Below are 18,134 nucleotides of genomic sequence, written 5' to 3'. Positions count from 1 at the left end.
ATTTAGAATAAGGCAGCATAGGAAACATTACACAATGGCCTCTGTTCCATAGCATGCATATCTTAATGGACAGGAATTACAAGATTTCATTTTCTTGAGCAAGCTCATCTGGTTACCAATGGTGTCTTTTCTGAAGGGCACCCATTGTCCATTGACAAATGTGGCCATATCTAAAAAGGACTTTGGAGGGGTGCCACAAGTGTGAGCAGTCCTGATAGGGGCCAGTGCCACCCCAAAGTGACTCCTGCCCCAGAGAAAGGGGAAGATAACCACACGCACGAGTTTGACTGTAGCCCCAGAAGTGGGCTGGGGGCAGACAGAAGGTCTAGTTGTGGGCCACACCCACCAATGAAAGCCCCCCAAGTGGATAACACACGCAGAGCACCCTACAGTTCAATGTCACCATAGCTCTGGCAAATGCCTGGTCTCACCCAAGTCAAGCTAAGATGGCCCTGGACTGGCCCATTAACAAAACAAGGACCAAATCCTGCCCACAACAGGTGAAGAGAGTCACTGAAGATGACTGGAAGGAAAAAGTAGCTCAGCCACAGCAGCAAGGTGCATGCCACATACATAGGAGACACCTCTGAAGCACCAGGTTCTGGTGAACAAGGGACATTGCATTGTGGGGCACCACAGGACCTCTTCTTCATAAGGCCACTACTTGCAAGAGCAGGAGACAGCTGACTTTCCTAACACAGAGAAACAGAGACAGACAGACAAAATGAGGCAACCGAGGAATATATCTCAAATAAAAGAGCAGAACAAAATCTCAACAAGAGAGCCAAATGGAGCAAAGATAAGTAATATGCCTGATAGAGAATTTAAAGTAATGGTCATAAAAATACTCATTGGAGGGATGCCTGGGTGCTCAGTTAGTCAAGTGTCTGCCTTCAGCTCAGGTCATGATCTCTGGGTCCTGGCATTGAGCCCTGCACTGGGCTTCCTGCTCAACAGGGAGTCTGTTTCACCTTTCTCCCTCCCTCTCTCCACTCTCCCTGGCCATTATTCATTCTTAAGGTCTCTAATAAATTAAATCTTTTTTAAAAAGATAGTCACTGGACATGAGAAAAGAGTGAAGGATCTCAATGAGAACCTCTATAAAGAGATAGAAAACATAAAAAAGAACCAACCAAAGATGAAGAACTCAATAACTGACATTAAAGATGCATCAGATGGAATAAATAGTAGACTAGAGGAAACAGAAGAATGGATCAGTGCCTCAGAGGACAAAGTAATGGAAAGCAACCAAGCTGAACCTGAGAAAGAAAAACAATTAATAAAAAATGAGAATAGGTTAAAGGAACACAGTGACACCATCACACATAACAACATTCATATTATAGGAATCCCAGAAGGAGAAGAGAGAAAAGGGAACAGAAAATTTATTTAAGAAAATAATAGCTGAAAACTTCCCTACTCTGGGAAATAAAACAGAAATCCAGATCAAGGAGATGTAGAGAGACCCCAACAAACTAACCCAAAGAGGTCTACACCAAGACACATAGTAACTGAAATGCAGTGATAAGGAGCAAGAGAAAAGAAAATAGTTATATACAAGGGAAACCTCATAAGGCTATCAGCTGATTTTTCAGCAGAAACTTTGCAGGCCAGAAGAAAGTGGCATGATATATTCAAAGTGCTGAAAGAAAAAAAAAAACAAATACAAAACAAAACAAAAAAACCCTGCAATCAAGAATATCCTATCGAGCAAGCCTATTGTTCAAACTAGAAGGAGAGATAGAGTTTTCTAGACAATCAAATTTAAAGGAATTCATCACAACTAAATCTGCCTTACAGGAAATGTTAAAGGCGACTCTTTGAATGGAAAGACCATAAGCAGGAGTAAGAAAACTAGGAACCACAAAAGTGGTAAAAAGTATATCCAGGGACACCTGGGTGGCCTAGTCAGTTAAGCTTCTGACTCTTAATCTCAGCTCAGGTCTTGATCCCAGGGTCATGAGTTCAAGCCCCATGTTGGTTTCCACAGCCAATTTACTTATTTAAAAAAAAATTAAATTAAATTAAGTATATCTATAAAAGTCAAGGGAGTCACAAAATATAAGGATATAAAGTATGACACAATATACCTAAAATGTGGCAGGAGAAGAGTAAAAATTTAGTGTTTTTAGAATGGATTCACAGGTGCCTGCCTGGCTCAGTTGGTAGAGCATATGACTCAGTCTCAGGGTTGTGAGTTCAAGCCCCATGTTGGATGTAGAGATTACTTAAAAATTAAATCTTTTTAAAAAAAGTATCAATTCAAACTTAATAGACCATCAAATTAATATAGATTGTTTTTGCATAAGATGTTATATGTAAACCTAATGGTAACCACAAATTTAAAAAGTGGTAATAGATATAGCAAAAAATAAAGTAAAGGAATCTAAGTATATCACTAAAGAAATCCAGCAAACCATGGGAAAAAACAGCAAGAGAAGAAAGGAACGGAGAAAAATAAAATCAGCAGTAAAACAAGTAACAAAATAGCAATAAGTATGTACCTATCAATAATTATTTTGTATGTAAATGAACTAAACACTCTGATCAAAAGCCACAGGTTAATGGAATGGATAAAAAAGCAAGGCCCATCTATTTCCTGCCTAAGATACTTATTTCAGAACTGAAGACACATGAAGATTGAAAGTGAAGGGTAGAAATATTTCTATTAGATAAAATAGACTTTAAAACAAAGACTATAACAAGAAACAAAGAAGGATACTACATAATCCAAAGGGAACAATCCAATAAGAAGATATAACAACTGTAAAAAATTCTATACCCAACATGGGAGCATCCAGATACATAAAACACCTACTAACAAACATAAAGGAAGTAAATGATAGTATGACAATAATAGTAGGGGACGTTAACACCCTACTTACATCAAAGGATGGATCCTCCAAACAGAATATCAATAAAGAAAGAGTGGCTTTGAATGACACATTGGAATAGATGGATCTAACAGATCAGAACATTCCATTCAGAACATTCCATCCTGAAACAGCAGAGAATGCATTCTTTTCAAGTGCAAATGGAACATTCTCCAGATTACATCACATGTTAGGCCACAAAACAAGTCTCAAAAAATTCAAAAAGACCAAAAACATACCATGCCTCTTTTCTGACCGGAGCACTATGAAACTAGAAATCAACCACAAGAAAAGAATCAGAAAAGAACCCAAATACATGGAAGTTAAATAATATGGTACTAAACAGTGAGTGGGCCAAGCAAGAAATCAAAGGGGAAATTTAAAAAAATACATGGAGACAAATAAAACTGAAAACACAACTGTCCAATTTTGGGATGCAGCAAAAGCTATTTTAAGAGGGAAATTTATAGCATACAGGCTTACCTCAAGAAACAAGAAAAATCTCAAATAAACAACCTTTTATTATTATTATTATTCTGTTACATTAGTCACCATACAGTACGTCATTGTTTTTGATGTAGTGTTCCATGATTCATTGTTGGTGTATAACAACTTAACCTTACACCTAAAGGTGGTAGAAAAAGAACAAACAAAACCCAAATCAGTATAAGGAATGAAATAATAAATATTAGAGCAGAAATAAACAAATCAGAAACTAAAAAAACAAAGAACAGATCAATGAAACCAGTAGCTGGTTCTTTGAAAACAGCAATAAAATTGATATGCTTTTAGCTAGACTCAGAAAAAGAAAGAGTGCACCTGGCTGGCTTAGTTAAGTGTCTGACTCTTGATTTTGGCTCAGATCATGATCTCAGAATCATAAGATTGAGCCCTGAGTTGGGCTCTATGCTCAGTGCAGAGTCTGCTTGGGATTCTCTCTTTCTCTTTCCCTCTTCTCCTCCCCCTGCTCTCTCTCTCTTTCTCTCAAATAAAATAAATAAATAAAATATTTTTTAAAAAATGGAAAAAGAGAGAGGATGCAAACAAAATCAGAAATGAAGGGGGAGAAATACAACTGACACCTCAGAAATATACCTCAGAAATATACAAAGAGAATATTATGAAAAATTATATGCCAAAAAATTGGACAATATAGAAGAAAAATGGATAAATTCCTAGAAACATATAACCTCTTAAAATTGAATCAGAAAAAAACAGAATAATTGAGCCGACCAATTACTGACAATGATATTGAATCAGTAATCAAAAAACTCCCTACAGGGGCACCTGGGTGGCTCAGTGGGTTAAAGCCTCTGGATTAGGCTCAGGTCATGATTCCAGGGTCCTTGGATCAAGCCCCGCATCGGGCCCTCTGCTCAGCAGGGAGCCTGCTTCCTCCTCTCTCTCTGCCTGCCTCTCTACCTACTTGTGATCTCTGTCAAATAAATAAATAAAATCTTTAAAAAACTCCCTACAAACAAAAGTCCAAGACCAGATGGCTTCACAGGTGAATTCCACTGCACATTTATTTTTATATTTATATATATATATTTATTTATTAAAGATTAACTTTATTTATTTGAGAGAGAAGCATGTGAAAGTAGGGGGAGGGGCATAGGGAGAGGAAGAAGCAGACTCCCTGCTGAGCAGGGAGCCTGATGTAGGACTCAATCCCAGAACCCTGAGATCATGACCTGAGCTAAAGGCAAATGCTTAACCGACTCAGCCATTCAGGTGCCCTGAATTCTACCAAACACTTAAAGAAGAGTTAATACCTATTCTTCTCAGAAATAGAAGAGGAAGGAAATCTTACAAATTCATTCTATGAAGCCACCATTAGTCTAATACCAAACCAGATTAAAACAGTACAAAAAAAGGAGTACTACAGGTCAATATTTCTGATGAACATAGATGCAAAAATTCTCAACAATTAGCAAACCAAATCCAAAAGTACATTAAAAAAATCATTTACCATGATCAAGTAGTACTTATTCCTGGGATGTAAGTGTGGCTCAGTATTTGAAAATCAATCATTCTGAGAAATCACACCAACAGGAGAAAGGATAAAAACCATGTGATCATTTTGATAGATGCAAACAAAGCATTTGACAAAGTACAACATCCATTCATGATAAAAATCCTCAACAAAGTAGGTTTAGAAGGAACATACCTTAACAAAATAAAACCATATATGAAAAGCCCATGGCTAACATCATCCTCAATGATGAAAAACTGGAAGCTTTCCCCCTAAGATCTGAACAAGATAAGGATGTCCTCTCTCACCACTTTCATTCAGCGTAGTACTGGAAGTTCTAGCCATAGCACCAAACAAGAAAAAGAAAGGCTTCCACATTGGTAAGGAAGACATAAAACTTTCACTATTTACAGATGACAGGATACTATATATAGAAAACCCTAACAACTCCACCAAAACTGACTAGAACTGGTAAAACTGAATTCAGTAAAGTCATAGGACACAAAATCAATATACAGATATATGTTGCATTTCCATACACTAATAATGAAGTAGCAGAAAAAGAAATTAAGAAAACAATCCCAGTTACAATTGCACCAAAAAATAAACTTAACCAAGAAGATAGATGAAAGGTTTGTACTCTGAAAACAATAAAATACTGATGAAAGAAATTAAAGATGACACAAGCAAATGGAAAGATATTCCTTGCTTGTGGCTTGGAAGAACAGATAATATTAAAATGTCCATACTATCCAAAGCCATCTACAGACTTAATGCAATTCCTACCATAATACAAACAGCATTTTTCACAGAACTAGAACAAATAATCCTGAAGTTTATATGGAAGACCCCAAATAGCCAAACAAATCTTGAAAAAGAACAAAACTGAGGTATCACAGATTTCAAGATATACTACAAAGCTGTAGTAATCAAAACAATATGGTACTGGCACAAAAACAGACAAGCAGATCAACAGAACAGAATAGAGCCCAGAAATATACCTATGATTTGATTGTCAATCAATCTTTGACAAAGGAGGCAAAAATATGCAATGGGAAAATGACTGTCTCTTCAACAAATGGTACTGGGAAAACTGGACAGCTTATATGCAAAAGAATAAAACTGAGCTACTTTCTTACACCATACAAAAAATAAAGTCAAAATGGATTGAAGACCTACATGTGAGACCTGAAACCATAAAAATCCTTGAGAAGACCATAGGCAGTAATGTCTCTAACATCAGCTATAGCAACATTTTTCTAGATATGTCTCCCGAGGCAAGGGAAACAAAAGCAAAAATAAATTATTGGGACTACCTGAAAATAAAAGCTTCTGCACAGCAAAGGAAATCATCAACAAAACAAAAAGATAATCTACTGAATGGGAGAATATATTTGCAAATGATATATCTGCAAAGTGGTTACTATCCAAAATATATAAAGAACTTATACAACCTAACACCAAAAAGCCAAATAAACCAATTAAAAAATAGGCAGGAACCATGAACAGACATTACTTTGAAGAAGACATCCAGATGGCCAACAGACACATGGAAAGATGCTCAACATCACTAATCATCAGAGAAATGCAAATCAAAAGCATAATATCACCTCACACCTGTCAGAACAACCAAATCAAAAACACAAGAAACAGTAAGTGTTGGTGAAGGTGTGGAGAAAAAATAACCTTTGTGCACTGTTAGTGGGAATGCAAACTGGTGCAACCACTGTAGAAAACAGTCTGGAGTTTCCTTAAAGACTATGGACTCTGAAAAACAATCTGAGGGGTTTGAAGTGGTGGGGGGGTGGGAGGTTGGGGTACCAGGTGGTGGGTATTATAGAGGGCACGGATTGCATGGAGCACTGGGTGTGGTGAAAAAATAATGAATACTGTTATGCTGAAAATAAATAAATTAATAATAAATTTTTAAAAAAGTAAAAATAGAAATATCACATAATCCAGTAATTCTGCTACTGGCTATTTACTCAAAGAATATAAAACACTATTTTGAAAAAGTATATGCACTCTATGTTTATTGCAGCATTATTTACATTAACCAAAATATAGAAGGAATCCAAATGTCCACTGATAGATGAATGGGTACAGAAAATGTAGAGTGTTTATATATATATATATATACGTATATATACATATATATATATATAGTGTGTGTGTATACATGTATATATATATAAATAATATCTGAATATTATTCAGTCATAAAAAAGAACAAAATCTTGCCATTTCCAGTAACATGGATGGATGTAGAGGGTAAATGCTACAGGAAATAAGTCAAGCCAGAAGAAGATGAACACCATACAATTTCACTCATATGTGGAAACAAAACAAACAAAGCAAAAAGAGACAAAAAAACAGACTCTCAAACATAGAGAACAAACCAGCGGTTGCCAGAGGGGAGGCACCTGGGTGGGGGGGTTAGGTGAAATAGATCAAGGGGATTAACAGTACACTTACCATGATGAACAACTGAGTAATGTACAGAATTGGTGAATCAGTGTATTGTATACCTGAAACTAATATAATAGTGTACATTAATTATATTAGAATTAAAAATAATAAAAATAAAAAAGCTTTGGAGAAAAAGCTCTTGGTGGAGGGACGTGTATGAATTACAAGATCATTTTATACCTTATGGATTTAAGAGTTTGTGGATTGCCTTAATGGCCAAGTAATTACAGGCTTTTATTGCTTGCAAGGCATGAATTTCTCTAGAAATACACATCTTTAAAAAAAAAATAAATTTCCACCTCTTTCCATTTGCTTTATTCCAGGGTCAAGTAACCAAAGATTAGTCAGTCTTCAACTCTATGATCTGTGAGAATTTCTTTTTCCTAAGAATAGGTGGTGCTTTGCCCATCCCTCAGTCCTCAGTTGAACTTGGGTTCTGCCTTCATGTTCTATCACATGCTGTAAGGAGTAAAGGACTTTTAGAGACAAAGCTGTATCTTACTCAGTCTCTACTTTCCCATGGGCCAATTTCAACTGAAGGTTTTCTGTTGATTACTGAAATTTTATCTAAGGATGGAAGACAAAAATAATTCAAGAAATAAATGCAAACAACAGACCATGAGTCCAACTCAGCAGAAACTGATTTTCTCTTTCTGATCCTAGGGAGGAGGTGAATTTGTACAAGGAGATCGTTTAACCACTTATCTAGAAGAAATGGTCTGGAGTAAGACTACAACAAATTTCTCAAATAGCGAAAGAAACCTGGGCTTTGGTGTCAGGGTGACCTGTCTCAGAACCCTGAGCTTCACTCACTGGCCGGGCAAGTCACCTCCTCATTGCTGGGCCCCTCTCATTGTCCCTACCCTTCCCAGGATGGTTGCAGGAACTAAATGACATATGGCTTACAAAGGAACCTTGCAACATGCATCACCAACTGTTGGCACCAGCCCGTCTGCCTCTCCTGGCACAAGCTGCCTAATGAAGGAGATATTGGTTAGGGAAGGGAATCTACTAAAATACTCAGAAATGCTTCTTACCCAGCACTGAGATGGGGAGTCAAAAATAAGGACTATTGGGGACTCCAAGAAGACATTCAGTCTAGTTTATGACCTCAAAGTACCCACTTCCTTATCCACTATTTCTCAGTAGGCTCTTTCTCAGACCATCATTTTGAAAGTGTGTTTTATATTAACGACATGAATTCTTGCTTATTTTTGCCTGGGCAGATCCCCTGAGCACAAAACAAAGTGGCCTGCTTCCAGTGAAACCAGCGAGGGGCAGCATGTAGATGAAAAATGGAAGCGGATGTGAATGGGGGAGAAGGACCATGGAGGTCTGACTTTGAAGACTGGTGTGACGGATACTTGGCCAGTGTGGGAGTTCTGTGTGTAGGAGGGAGGAGTTTTGCCATTCAACTTCTAAGAATTTCTCCTACAGGAAGACTTATGAAAGTATACAAAAGTGTACCGTTACGAGATAGACTTACGACAGTATTGTTTATAAAAATGAACATTGGAGACTACCTAATGCCTGTTACTCAGGGAATGGTTAAGTATATGATGGTGTGTGTATCCTATAGAACGTTATGTGGGGACCTAGAAGAACAAGATGTAGTTGTCCATATTGACACAAAAGCACAGTCCCAAGGTATTTTTGAGTAACATAAGCAATTTTCAGATTAGTGTGCACCATATGATGGGGGGGTGGGAGAGAGAGAGAAGATGAGCTTGGCAAAAGAGTGGGTCACGAAGGGGAAGGACTCTCACTTTTTGTACATTTTTATTTTGTTGCATCTTGTTTTATAAGAAGCACAGGTTATTCTTCTAAAGTAAACAAACAAAAAAACCCTCTTGGCTGATGTATAAATGTATTAAAGTTCAAACAAGTTAAAGGAGTAAGTTAAAAGAGTTGTCCCCACCCTGTACCTTGCCACATGTTCTTTTTACTCACACACGACAATCCGGGGACACAGGATAGAGGGATGCTGGATCAGCAAGCGGGCGCCCATCATTCGGTTAAGATTTGGTGGTTGTTTTCCAACAGGAGAGGAGTTGCTGGAATGGGGTCGTTCCTGGAGAGGTCGCTTTCTCCTTCATTTCTTTTGGAATCGCTTAGAATGAACCATTCAATCAATGTATAAATCTGTTTTCTGTGAACGGGGCATACCACCATCTCAAAATAGAGCTCATGGCTCTCTTGTCAGGAAGGTGCTAGGCATGACCTCCACTCATAGCCCACTCACAGGGCCATAGGTGCCCAGCCAGCACAGAAAGCAGTCCCCTTCCCTGCAGCGCTGTGGGACAGCACTTCTGACTGCGGAAGTCAGTGTCCGGTAGGCATGTGATCAGGGACCCCCCAGAAATCTCACTCAAATCGCCAACATGCACAGTCTGGATGGAGACATGACACTTGAAGTCTGGCTTCTCAGATTCTCTAGAATAAAGCACAGCATAATTTTCAGATTTCTCTTCACACAACCAGGCTAGCAATCTGAAGCTCTGGAAAATTGACATGTTCCTGTCTCTCCTTCTAGGACATTTTTTCCTTTACGTAAATAAAAAGGGAAAGATATGGGATGTATGTGAAGAATGCACTTATCTGTTAGGGGTTTTGTACTAGAGTTACAACAACACTGACATTCCACAGTGACGTATTTTCTAGGTGTCATTGTGGTTTCACTTTCAAAGGCATTTAACTTCAGCAAGTTTCATATATATTTGAGTTGTATTGTTTATCGTGTTTTGCAAACATCATTAAATGATGTGTTAGATGTAATGCCCGGTCCTCATCGATTCTGCTTAATGGTCGCTCTAGAATCTGTCCCACTGCCGCTACTCTTCCTTCATTTTATCTGGACTCTTCTAGTGATCTTACGACTGCTCTTCTGATCTCTACTCTCCCCATTTTATGACCTCTTTTTATATGCTGACAAATTAATCTTCCTACAACACAGTGGCTGGGCATGTTTGTAAAAACATGGGTCCCACAGAACTTGAAAGAAGCCTTGTTTTCCAGACACCCTCCAATAACTTCCAGAGATCCTAAGTTTCAGGTAAACTGAATTCTCCCTGCATTCCCCATGCAGTACCTTACTTCTACCCTGGATTATGGGCTAATACAGTTATAACTGGACATTTCCTCAGACTTCACCAGCCTGAAGACGAATATGGAAGCACATTAGCATCAATGCCCCTGGTCTCAGTAGCTTCTCAGATACAGGAAGTCCCATATATTGAAAGGAGAATTGAGCTGACAGCCAGGCATGCTGCTGCTTCACTTTGCTGGGTGCCAGGGAAGCTCTCTGTGTTTCTGTCGGTGCCACTGTCTTCCCCATGTCCTTCTGCTGGGCATCTTGAGCCGTCCTGAGGCCACGGTTGACCTTGGCAGAGTGAGAAGGAATGGCAGAAAGAATGGCTCTCTCTCTCTTTTGTCACAGTCTGTTGGCAGTATGTTAAAACTGTTGTCTGGGTTCTAGTATATTACAGAATATAGAGGAAGAATAATCTTTTATTTTGCAGTACTGTTGGAATTCAACTTGCACCCAAAGTCTGCCTGACGGCCCCCAGGCGATATTTAGAATTCCTACTTCTCTTTGATAATTCAGGTTTTTTTGTTCCTGGATCCTGCAGTTTATGCCTGGATTTCCTTCTCGTAGGAGGAGTGGTTCTGTAAGAGGTCTCTCAGGACCTCTGCAAAGAGATTTGGGCTGGACCTTGCTACCAGTTTACTGGATGTGCCCAGAAACTCTGGCTCATGACTGTGCACTCAACTGTGGTTCTGAATAGGAGACATTTTAGCCTCCAAGCAGGAGACTTCCTTTTTGCCTGCCCCATTACTCTGGCAGACATACCTACATCCCAAGTCCTACAGATGGACTCAGCTTGGGCAGTTTTCATGTTTACAAAAAAACCGCATACACTGTGGTATCATTTACATAAAGTTAAAAAATATGTGGGACCTGTTCCCCAAATACTTATAGAACATAGGTGTTTGGTTGAACTTAAAGACAAGCAAAGGGGAGGAGGGAAGTGTCAGGGATGGATGTATAAAAGACATTACCCATATTAGTAATGTTTGATTCTTTAGGCTGAGTGGTGGGTCCATGCTGTTTGATTTTGTTATTATTTATAATAATGTATATCCATTACATATATATGAATTATATCACATCCAAAATTTTAAATATGAATTGTGTCATAATTAAAAGTTTGTTCCGATTTAAGAAAACATCTAAGTATTGATTTGTACTTTGCACTGCTTTCTTATCCCTTTGCTTTGCTTTTTAGTACTCCTCCTCTTTGTTGTCTACAGTAATCTTCAAGTTCTGGAATGTTCTTTCATTTTTGCCGTCTTTTTCTTATCTTAAGGACTGACCTTCTGTTTTCTGCTATGATTTTTACCTCTGCTCCCATCATGACTGCTGGCTTCTTCATTTAGATTTTATCAATTTGTTTTCCACTTCTTGGGGCTATACTGCCAGTGGTGAGCAGGTGAATTACTTACTCCTCTCAGTTTTTGTTTTCTGGAACAGTTTTCTGTCTACATTACATGAGTCATTGTCTGTTAGAACAGACTTCTGGGTTTTCTATCCACCCCCCCCCCCCTTTTTTTTTGCTGATGTTTGATAAAGATACACTTTTAGATATTTTATGGACTTTTATGGACTACTCTGTAAACGTTTTTGGGAATTGGAGTTATGGCAGATTTTTAAGAGGTGCCAACAGTACAATGAAATGGAGATAGCCCCTAAGAAAAATCCTTTCTTAACAGTTTCTCCTTGGGAAATTTGTTTAGTCCCTATTCCAGCTAAAGAACACCTAGAGTGGCTACTCTCTGTAGCCATTAAAAATGATCATGTATATTATTATTTATTGACAAGGAAAGATGTTCATGACATATTAATGAAAAGAAATATAACATGCACAATATTTATACATAACCTATATATAATTTCATTTTTATTTAAAGCCTTCTATATCTAAGTGCATATATAAGCATAGATAGAAGGACATAAACAACATTAATGTATCTAATTGATAAAAATATTAATAATGCTTATCTTTAGAGTGGTGGGATTTGGGATTATATTTTTGGTTAAGTTTATATGATTTTCTCTGTTTTCTAAAGCACTTGAAATGAGCCTATGTGGCTTTTATAAAAACTGGCCAATTAATTCCCATTTTGATTTAAAAAAAAGGTTTTGGTGAGATTAAGAAATTTCTCCTCAAAAGATTTCAGGTTTGTTTGTCTGTTTGTTTGTTTTAAATCTGCAAGTATACCTATCTGGAAGTATCCCTACTCTGTACTATTTAGCATAACATATTAGCATCTTAAAGTGGAAAAAAAAAGAGTGAGAAATCCACATGGTATCTCACTGTACACATACTAAAAATGACAGTATGTTATAGGTACAGGCCACATCACTCTGGTTGTGAGGGTAGGTCCTTCCCAAAGATAAGGGCACTGGGGGGAGAGCAGGATGGAGAGAGAGTGGACTGCACAGAGGAAGGGCAGCTTCCTAGGGTTGCAGAGTTCCATCTAGGGAAATGGAGGTGTGTGAGCTTCTCCAGAAGACCCAGCAGAGTGCCCTCAAGGTGGAGGAAAAATCTCCCCCAGTAGTTTTGCTTAGGGCAGAAGTATGCTTCTGATTCCATTCTTCCCACCTTGAATTCTCAGACACAAGCCAGCGGCCGTGGCAGTTGTGACCACTAGTGGTGTGGGATGCCAATCGAGTCTGCTTTGCCTGGGACTTTCCTGTTTCAGCAGTGAGAGTCCTACATCCCTGGAAACCCCTTGGTCCCAGACAAAACGGGGATGTTGGTCTCCCTGTATGGTGGGAACATCAGCAGGGTTCAGGAGATGTACTTGGCAGAGCCACAAAAGGTTTTTAGAGGTCATGACAATCAGAAAAGAGAAGGTGGCAGTTGCCATAGTGACTGTGAAGAGGTCTGTTAGAAGTGATGCCAAGATATGGTGGTGCCGTTGGCAGCAGCAGTGATCTGAGCTGCAAGAGAAGAGCTGTGCGGACAGCTCCAGAAGGAAATTGTTGTTACAACAACAATTTGTTGTTGTGATGAGGAAATCATTACAGCATGATTTGTTGGGATGGAGGAGGAGGACCAGGTGTGGTGGCGAGGACCCAAGAACTACATTGACAAAGATCACACTTACCTTACCATTCTTATCTCTCCAAAGCTCTTCAGTTGCCCTGCCCCAACACTTGGGACTAGGAAACACAAGCGGGTTCTTCCCAGACTTCATCTAGTTTTGGGGCCTAGAGTCACCTTTTGCTCATTTACACATCATCACTTATCTTTCTTGTTCACGTTCTGTTAAAAAAAAAAAAAAAAAGTCAAGTATTTCTTGATTCACCAGGCACTGGAACATATATTACAGAAGAAATTCACTGAGTGGTTTTGCCAAGGGAAAAAGTCAGGAGTTGTTGCCTGACTTTTGAAAACTAGCACATGGATAGGAAAGAGTAAGTCCACAGACCTATATGCTGGTTGAACAGGAACTGTGGTTCCTGGGTCAAGAAATACTTTGCAGTCTGATGCCCTGAGGTCAAGTTTACAGTCCTAACCAGTTGTAGCTGCTGAGAACCAGTTATGATGAAACACACAATGTTCCTCTCTGCTCTCCTAGGCAAGTGGTGCTTTAAATAGGACGTTTTCTAAGCGAAAACGTCTCTTGGAGCCAGACTTTGCTTCCTCCACCTCTCCATTTTAATTCCTGCTTTAGCCACCATTCCCAGGACCTTGCTGGAACACATTTTTATCTTTTTATTCCCACCATTCCCAGGACCTTGCTGGAACAAATTTTTATCTTTTTATTCTGGACAAATAGTACTTTCCAAGTTGAGTCTTGATTGCTGTTTATGTTCCCAAATTTTCTTTCTTCCCTCCTTCCTTCCTTTCTGTCTTTCCCCCACCCTCCTTCCTTCTGTCCTTCCTTTTTTTCTCTGATGAGGACAGCCTATTTAATCTCCATCAACTCACCCTTATCTCTTTAGTTCCTCCTAAGCTTCCTTTGCAGCAAGCTTCCCATAGCTACACTTGTTGTCCACCTGTGTGGCTTGGACTCTCAGGAAGGCACTAGCTTTGACCCCCAGGTCATCACTGCTTTTAGATCCACAAGAGTGTTAAATAATGACACATCTGCATTGAATTATGATTCAGCCTTCCTGGCCCCACAACCACAAATCTGTAATGCCCTGGAGGGAAGGAGAGTCTGCTACAAATATTGGCTGCAGTGACAATGTTTTGATCTGCTTTTCATTTTCTAGATGTAGTCATAAACTAGAGGGTGGCTAAAATGGTTGGAAGTGGAGTTTTTGGAGGATCTGACACGGTTTATTTTTTTAATTTTAATTTTTTAAAGATTTTATTTATTTATTTGACAGAGAGAGAGACAGCAAGAGAGGGAACACGAGCAGGAGGAGTGGGAGGGGGAGAAGCAGGCTTCCAGCTGAACAAGGAGCCTGATGTGGGGCTCTATCCCAGGACTCTGGGATCAGGACTTGAGCCAAAGGCAGACACTTAACAACTGAGCCACCCTGGTGCCCCTGACATGGTTTAGATGGGGCTCTTCAGGGCTGCATACACAATTCCTTTTTTTTTTTTTTTTAATTTGATCTTATTTTTTCAGTGTTCCGAGATTCATTGTTTATGCACCACACCCAGCAATCCATGCAATATGTGCCTTCCTTAATACCCACCACCAGGCTCACCCAACCCCTACGCTTCACTCTCCTCCAAAACCCTCAGTTTGTTTCTCAGAGTCCACAGTCTCTCATGGTTCATCTTCCCCTCTGATTTCCCCCAACTCACTTCTCTTCTCCATCTCCCAATGTCCTCCATGTTATTCCTTAAGCTCCACAAGTAAGTGAAAACATATGATAATTGACTCTCTCTGCTTGACTTTTTTCAACATAATCTCTCCCAGTCCCATCCATGTTGATACAAAATTGGGTATTCATCCTTTCTAATGGAGGCATAAAACTCCATTGTATATATGGACCATATCTTTATCCATTCGCCTGTTGAAGGGCATCTTGGTCCTTTCCACAGTTTGGCTATTGTGGACCCTGCTGCTATGAACATTGGAGTACATATGACCCTTCATTTCACCACATCTGTATCTCTGGGGTAAATACCCAGTAGTGCTATTGCAGGATCATCAGGTAGCTCTATTTTTAATTTTTTGAGGAATTTCCACAGTTTTCCAAAGTGGCTGCACCAACTTGCATTCCCACCAACAGTGTAAGAGGCTTCCCCTTTCTCCACATCCTCTCCAACGTTTTTTGCTTCCTGTCTTATTAATCTTGGCCATTCTAACTGGTGTAAGGTGGTATCTCAATGTGGTTTTGATTTGAATTTCCCTGATGGCTAATGATGATGAACATTTTTTCATGTGTCTGTTAGCCATTCCTGTGTCTTCTTTGGAGAAGTGTCTGTTCATGTCTTCTGTCCATTTTTTGGCATAATTATCTGTTTTACACAATACTTTTTGTTATTCAGTTTCTTTCTTTACAGATATACTCCCCATCTCCACCCCCACCCCTGCCTTTCTTTTATACACTGGTACAGAACAACTAGAACTTTGACTTTGTTTCACAATTTATGTGGCTAATTTCTTTTCTTTCTTTTTTTTAATTTAAGATTATTTATTTATTTATTTGACAGAGAAAGATCACAAGTAGGCAGAAAGGCAGGCAGAGAGAGAGGGGGAAGCAGGCTCCCTGCTGAGCAGAGAGCCTGATGCGGGGCTGAATCCCAGGACCCTGGGATCATGACCTGAGCCGAAGGCAGAGGCTATAACCCACTGAGCCATCCAGGCGTTCCTATGTCCCTATGTGGCTAATTCCATAAACTATTGTGTTCCATGTCATAGAGCATTTCTGAGAGTTACAAATAATTTTTTTTTTTTAATTTCAGGGCATAGGGCTTTGTGTGGGTATGTTTGGAAGGGACAAAGAGTAATAACATGGCAGAATACGATATAAGGAGGGCATATACTTTTCCTGGTACAGGCCATATACCTCCTGTGTCCCCAGCCCAAAGCCCTGCTTCTGTCCATAGTTTATGTTAAATTCCCTGTCCATGCAGCCTGTGATTAGCTACTGTTAGATCCTTCTTTCATCTGTGAGTTTCCCTGTGGGGTTCACTGTGCTGTGAAGAGGAGTCTTGGTGACTGACATTTTGGCACCCTTTGCTTATTGTGGACTTCAGCTGACTGAACCTCTTTCCAATATCATGATACTTTGCTCTGCTCAAGATTTACTTTATGATTGATTTTTACTATAGACACTTGGATATCAGAAGTGAGACTGTTTAAGGAGTGCATGTTGCTAGAAGTAGGGTGAATCTCCCACACAATTAACTTCACACAGGACTTGTATTGCCAGGGTTCCTGTTAACAGAACAATATACAGAATAATCTCTAAACTTCAAGTGTGATCATATAGCAATATAGGTCATTTTCCAAACACCAACAAAGGTGGCCATAAAATCAGGGCCTGTTTTGAAGATAATAGTTGATATTCACTAAAATAATCAACTAAGTACACAATAATGAGAAGTCAAAAACAAATGTTCACTGGCAAGTAATTCCTTACATCAGGATAATCACGTAAGCTAAGCTTACAGTACTTAAGGTTGGATGATCTCAGGGTTTTATAAGTACGAATATATTATATTTTATGATATATATAAGCATTGAGAAAATCGTATGGCCATTTCTCTGTGTAGCTTGATTGTCTGTGTTTATATTTTCTTACTTTTTAACTTATGTCTTTGTGTCTTAAATTGTTCCTACAAAAAAATCACTAGGTCCAAGGCAAAACTGTGACCTAGGTAAAGTTTGAATTCAGTGGCTTCTGCTTCCTCCTCATTTTCCTTTTTTTTTGTTCTTGATATGTCTTCACCCCCACATAAGGCCTAAACTGGGCCCCATTTTGGGCCTTGGTCAGCTACTACATTACTTATAATTAAGGTATTACCTGAGGAAATATTTATATATGACCTCTCTGAGGAATGTATTTACATTTCTTTGGTAAATATTTACTTTGATATATTAAAATTGCAGAAAGTTACAAAAATACTACAAATAACCCCAGTTTACCATTTACCCAGAGTCAATAATTGTGTACATTTTCCTCTATTTGTTTTATCATTTGCTTGCTTTCTTTATTTGTATTTATGTATGTATGTATTTTTTCCTGAGCCATCTGATAGTGATTTGCAGGCATCAAGCCTCTTTACCACTAAGGGCTTCAATATGTTATTTTCCAAGAACAAAACATCCTCTTCCGTAACCACAGTGCAATGATCAAAACCAGGAAATGTAACACTGATACAATGTTATCATTCATACTAAATTTATAGTTTATATTAGGTCTCATAAATTATCCCAATAATATTCTTTAAGCCTTTCCACTCATTCCAGATGCAATCCAAGAACACACTTCCTACTTAATTGGCATAAAGAAGTCGCTTTAGTCTTCTTTAAATTGGGATAGCCTTAGAGTCTTTCTCTTTCATTTTCTTGATATTTTAAAAAAGTCTAGACCAGTGATTTTGTAGAATGTCCTTCAATCTGAGTTTGTTGGATGTTTCCTCCTGATTAGATTCAGGTTATGCGTGTTTGGTGGAAGTATCACACAAGTGATGTGTTCCTTTTGGTATAGCATATCAGAAGGCTCAGGATGGGTAGAACACATTTCTTTTTTAAAAGAGCACTCTTGAACATGAGAAAGCTTTCATATCCTGAAGGAAAATATATTTAAAAAGGAAATGAGAGGGTATAATGTATTTGAA

General features: G+C 38.8%; 1 long non-coding RNA gene across 6 annotated transcripts in view; it reads right to left on the bottom strand.

Moving 5' to 3' along the window:
- Positions 1–18,134, bottom strand: part of LOC132021501 (uncharacterized) — a 47,119-nt gene that overhangs the window by 20,498 nt on the left and 8,487 nt on the right. For 2 of the 6 annotated variants that reach the window (XR_009405372.1, XR_009405368.1), the window contains exons 3-5: positions 13,489–13,646; positions 9,268–9,750; positions 7,324–7,382 (exon numbers count right to left, since the gene is read on the bottom strand). This is a non-coding gene — a long non-coding RNA (uncharacterized LOC132021501). Of the gene's footprint in view, positions 1–3,426; positions 3,499–7,323; positions 7,383–9,077; positions 9,751–13,488; positions 13,647–18,134 lie in introns of those variants that run through there. The other 4 variants (XR_009405373.1, XR_009405371.1, XR_009405369.1 and 1 more) reach the window with 3 other exon arrangements.

The sequence above is a fragment of the Mustela nigripes genome, chromosome 1, assembly GCF_022355385.1.
Source record: "Mustela nigripes isolate SB6536 chromosome 1, MUSNIG.SB6536, whole genome shotgun sequence".
Lineage (NCBI taxonomy): Eukaryota > Metazoa > Chordata > Mammalia > Carnivora > Mustelidae > Mustela > Mustela nigripes.
The sequence above is the reverse complement of the archived record's forward strand: the minus strand, read 5'-3'. Positions and strand labels throughout refer to the sequence as shown.